The sequence below is a fragment of the Crocodylus siamensis genome, chromosome 3, assembly GCF_052110815.1.
Source record: "Crocodylus siamensis isolate JL-2025a chromosome 3, ASM5211081v1, whole genome shotgun sequence".
Classification (NCBI taxonomy): domain Eukaryota; kingdom Metazoa; phylum Chordata; order Crocodylia; family Crocodylidae; genus Crocodylus; species Crocodylus siamensis.
Genome location: NC_143397.1, coordinates 111,013,828 through 111,019,017, shown reverse-complemented (window position 1 = coordinate 111,019,017; position 5,190 = coordinate 111,013,828).

Below are 5,190 nucleotides of genomic sequence, written 5' to 3'. Positions count from 1 at the left end.
GTAAGGAGTTGGGGGACAACCTGGTTTTCTAACTTCCCTTTTTTGTGCCAGATTTGAGACATAAGGGAGACCCAGTTCTTGAAAGGTGCTGGGTCTGGACAGGTCAAAAACCATTATGATTGAAAATACCCCCCAGAGCTGGTGCCTGTATTGTTACAGCCCTATGTGCGGGAGTGAAATCAAAATTTACTAGCCAGGATGCACAGATGACTTATTCAAGGTTTGTTTCCTTACACAGAGAGATTCAGAAAGCAAGGAGCTGCAATAGATGGAGGGAAGGGGAAAACAGGCTGTAAGGCAGCTGTTAAGGAGAGAGGTGTGGAAAGTGGTTAGAAAGAGAGGAAAGAATAAGACATTAACAGAATTTGAATGCTAGAGAAGGTAGGAGGAAAGAGTAAGAATGAAATGCTAGGAATGACTACTTTAGAGCAGGGAGTAATAAAAGTAAAGCCTAAGAAGGGCTGCATTGCAGAGGTCGTTGAGGGGTTTGTGCAAAACAGAGAGTGCAAGCAGTGTTCTGTGTTTGCTCTGTGCCTGTGGTGCAGGGCAAAAACTACTAGAAGTGTAAAAGTATACTCTTATTGGTAATAGGTGTAAGGTATGTCCAGAAATAGTGTGGGTATAATATATGTATCCTAGAAAGAACGGTGTTAGCAGTTGTTAAGGTTTGGCTGTGATTGAGTGAATGATAGGGTTAACCCAGACAATTGAATGAAGGCATTTCCTAAAGTTTGGGCAGAGAAAAAGGTTAAAATGTGACGAGATACAGGCATGTGTCTTAATTGAGGGACCAAACTCTCCTCTACCAATGCACTGTAAATATTCACTGGAAACTGAAATAGGATTATAGCTCATAGAAGTTTGTTAAGTCAGGAAATGATAGTATAAATGCTTAGTGTGTGTGACTCTCTGATTTGAAATTTGTTCTGTTCTGAAAGGCAGAGTACCCTGCAATTATAGCAGCTATAGCAGGAGGGGTAAAATGGTTTTCAGTATTAAATTTGGCTTAATGCAGGTTGTATTTTTGTTTGTTTTCTATCTCCTTGGTATAAAAGTGCTGGTATAATTTTAAATATATATTCAAGGAACAATAGTATTGTTTTACCCCAAGTATCCTAAAGATTTCACAATGCACAGCCAAAAGAGCATGGAAAAAGCTTTCTAAGTAAAAATTCTGAGGGAGAAATTGTCCCTCTAAAGGAAAAACTCATCTTTAAAATGACAATTTGGCTTAATTGTAACAAGAGTATTGGCATCCCTCAATCTCACATATACAGCAACAAGAGGGCTCCATTGAGCAATTAATGTTGGGACCCCCCATGTTAAATAAATCACCTGACCCTCAAGGAATAAGGTAAACAGTCTTCTTTACCTGCTGGCCACCCTTCTTGGCTAGCAGAAAGGAATGGCTCTGAGCCATTGGAAAATATGCATTGGACAGGCTGATCAGAGCCCAACCCAATGTTAAGGCAGGAAACAGTCAGAAAAGTACTTACCTTATGATGGCCACCCTCTTGTAGGTAACTGCTCCACCTTTTCTGTATAGAGGAGAAGAACCCCAAGAATGGCAATGATGTGTGCACTGCCACTTGCACATGTCAGCATTGTACATTTGTAAATATGAATAACAAGCCACTGCAAGGAGTTTTCCTTGGCAGGTTTGTGTGTGTTTGTTTTCTTTTGCAGAAACCACAGTGTAATCTCAATCCAGTAGCAAAAGTGACTGGTAGACCATGAGGCCTCATTACCATCAGCATTGCCTTCCTCATCTAAGCCGTGGCAAAAATTACAGCAAAAAAAAATTGTCTGTTTGTGTTGTCTTGTTATATGTTTTGTGTTTGTTTGGTTTTTTTTAAGTTGTCAAAAGTTTAAATATATATGAATATAAAAAAATCATTGGTAATACCCCCTCTAAAAATTGAATCTGTCTGTGGATCCCAGACCAGAACACTTCTATTCAGCTGGATTGGAAAGTTGTTCTAATATTTGAAACAAGGGCAGAAATTCATATAAAAGTTTTAAATTCCACTTGATTAGCAAAATAATATTTATTAAACGTAATGTGTATTTTGTTTATTCTTTTTCTTTTTCTCTTTTCTAAACCATCTGATAAAATGGTTTTTTTTCCCCTCAAGGATTTAAGTGCTATTTAGAACATCAGTATAACAAGATGTGTGTAAGAAACTGCATTAACCCATTGTGTTAAAGGAAACAAGAACCTGCTGAGTTAATGTTTCCTAAACCTGAAGCCTCTGTGTCTAAAGAAAAAAAATGGTTAAAAACTAAGTTAAATTTGGCTCTGCAGTGGTACTGTAGTGTGAGAGTAATCATGGCAGATGAAAAGGTAAGTCTGCCTGTTGCATCTAGAAATGTATTTCTAATGAATCAGCCAGCATGCAGAAAAGGAATCACCCTTGGTAATACAAATCCCATCCATAAAAAGGCACACAGGTTCCATAATAAAACGTCAAAGTCATATTTAATTCAACATTATTTTAATAAGTGAAGAGACATTTATGCCACTGTAACTGTTTAAAGCAACCTTATTATGTCATTTTCTCTCTCTTCCTCCCACCAAGATTTTTCTCTTTTAATTTCTTTTAACAGCTTAACTTTTGTTTTAACTTCAAAGCAGTTGAAGATGACATGCCTCCTTTCTATAAAGTGGGACCATGCTGTTCAGTAACTGAAAGGTTATAGTGCCATCACCCCAAAGGGCGGGAAATAATGTAGCAGAAAGCCCCTTTTGTATATTTTCCTTCTGGACATTGATATAACAGAAGCCCCTTCTTGCCTGAACACCCTCCCCGCCCGCCCCCCATTTTGTATATTTCTTTTTCCTTCTAAGTATTGTCAGAGACCTAGCACACTCATTGCCTGGGTGTGGCAAGGCTCAAGAGCAAGCCAGAAAGCTGAAGTGGCTTTCTGTAGGAGAAACCTAGAAACTATATCTACATATCACTTAAACTCAGTGTCACTAAGAAAACAAAAGAACTAAAATATCCACTTCAATGACTGTGCTAACCTACCTCACTTACTGTCCCCAGTAACCTTTGATCCTTACTATCTCACATTGCATTTTGTATATTTCTCATAGTGCATTTTTATATTTCATCTGTCTCAGCTTTACCATGGCATTTTGTATTTTATATTTCATACTGTTAAACCTTTAAGGAATGTACTCCCTGTAGAATGCAGTTACAACCTGGACCATTGTTAAAAGCTGCATTGAAATTGTAATTGTTAAATGATAACATCTGCTATATTGGGCTGTCCCTTGAATGAATGTAGCACGAATGACAAACCAAGTATCTCTGGTTGTTAATTGACAATAGAGTAGCCTGAGGAACTTACCATTACAAAACTCTACTCTACAAGCCATTTTAAGTTAATCAAGCCAAGGAACTGATTCCTGGAACTAAGCACCCATTCTATTGACTATTTCTGTAACCCATGATAAAACGGCTGTTAAGCAAATAAGTCAAGGGTGCACTCCCAAAACCTCAGGTACCAGCAGGCAGAGACCCCCTTCTGGAGAAGACAGCTCCTTGAAGGAAGCTGACCATTGACACCAGACTCCAGGGCCTCAGATAGGTAGATATACTGAAACCAGTGCTCTCACAATCACTACAGCAGCTACTATACACTATACTACAGAGGTTTAAATGATATGGGTGCATATCTGCTGCTTTTAGTGCATATCTGCTGCCAGTCCCACTGGTGTCCCCATGCCATCATCTGGGCCTTGATACACTCATACACCATTTGGTGGCTGTCCTTCCTGCCCTTGGTGGTGGTGGTGACAATGGTTCTCTTCTCACCCCAGATGATGATGAGGTTCAACACTTTGTCACAAGTCCAGTTCATGGTCCTCCTACAGGGGTCTAAGGAGGAGAATCTCTGGTTCAGTTTGGTTCACAAAGCGAGGTGTTCTCTGTTTGCAGTGGACACTCAAGCAAGCTTTGAAGAACCTTGAAGGTTTCCATGCATACTTGGGGTGATGCCACGTAGGCTGGGGTGTCACTTACTCCCAGCCTAGGGTGTTGCCTTACGGTTGGTGACACCCACTTGAGCTGTAAAGTTCAGGTGGGTGGATAGACCAGACCTTGGAGCGGAAGTTAGGTGGCTGGAAACAGTGCACCCTACATGCTGGCAGACTGCAAATTGCTCATATTATTTCCACTAGATAGGCTTGTGGTAGCTGAACATGTGTTACTTAATATGATCTGGAGATACTTCTCACCCAAAGAGTCATAAGTTTGCTATGATATGAACACACTTAGCATGCATTTTACTACTTGAACATGCAGATGCCTATATTTTAAGTGAATTTAACAGATACCAAGTGTTCCATATAACATGGCTCTCAGTTGGCATTAAGTTTAAGCAATGCCCTAATGCCCTAACATGGTGCTAGGTGCCAGTAAGGCATGGGCAGGGGTGGGGAGGAGCAGGACTTGCCTCAGGGCAGAACAAAGTTAAGGTCTAGCTCCTGCCTGCTGGGGCTTCTAGATGCTACAGAAATGTAAATGAAATAATAAAGGACATTAAAATTCTTAGTCCTCCAGAATTGGAGGCATTCTTCTGAATGTCTTGTCCAAAAGCTAGACTTACTGTAATCAGGAATTTGCCTTGTCTAATCAGTGGGCATGGCAACGCATGTGCATTTACTGCACAGTACAGTAACGCATCTACAGATGCACACCCCTACTGCACAGTAAATATGGTAACGTCCATTGACCTGAGTGTAAATTTGATACCTGCATGATGCATGTGTAGACGCATTACTGCACGTTAGGCATACAAGGTTCTTTTTGTAAATCTAATATCTTTATTTGAGTTGGTCTCATAAGTTGGAAAAATTCTTCTTGCAAGCTTTCAGTTACAAATACCCTTTCTCAGGCTGAGGAAGCATCTGCAGTTGGTGTGTGCTCTTCCTGGAAGGAATGAATAGTAAAGAAGCCAGAGGCTGGTATGCATGCAAGAAAGCCAGTCAGTGAAGATGTAAATTAAGGAGTCAGTGGGGGAGAGACAGGCTGGGGGGAAGAGGAATGAATGCAACTGGTAAACTATTTACCACTACATTCATTCCCCTTCCCCATTCCCCCCTAGCCTGTCTCTCCCCCGCTACATATTACTGCACAGTAAGCTCATTAATGCTGTGGGGTAAGTGACTTGGGATTAATTTTA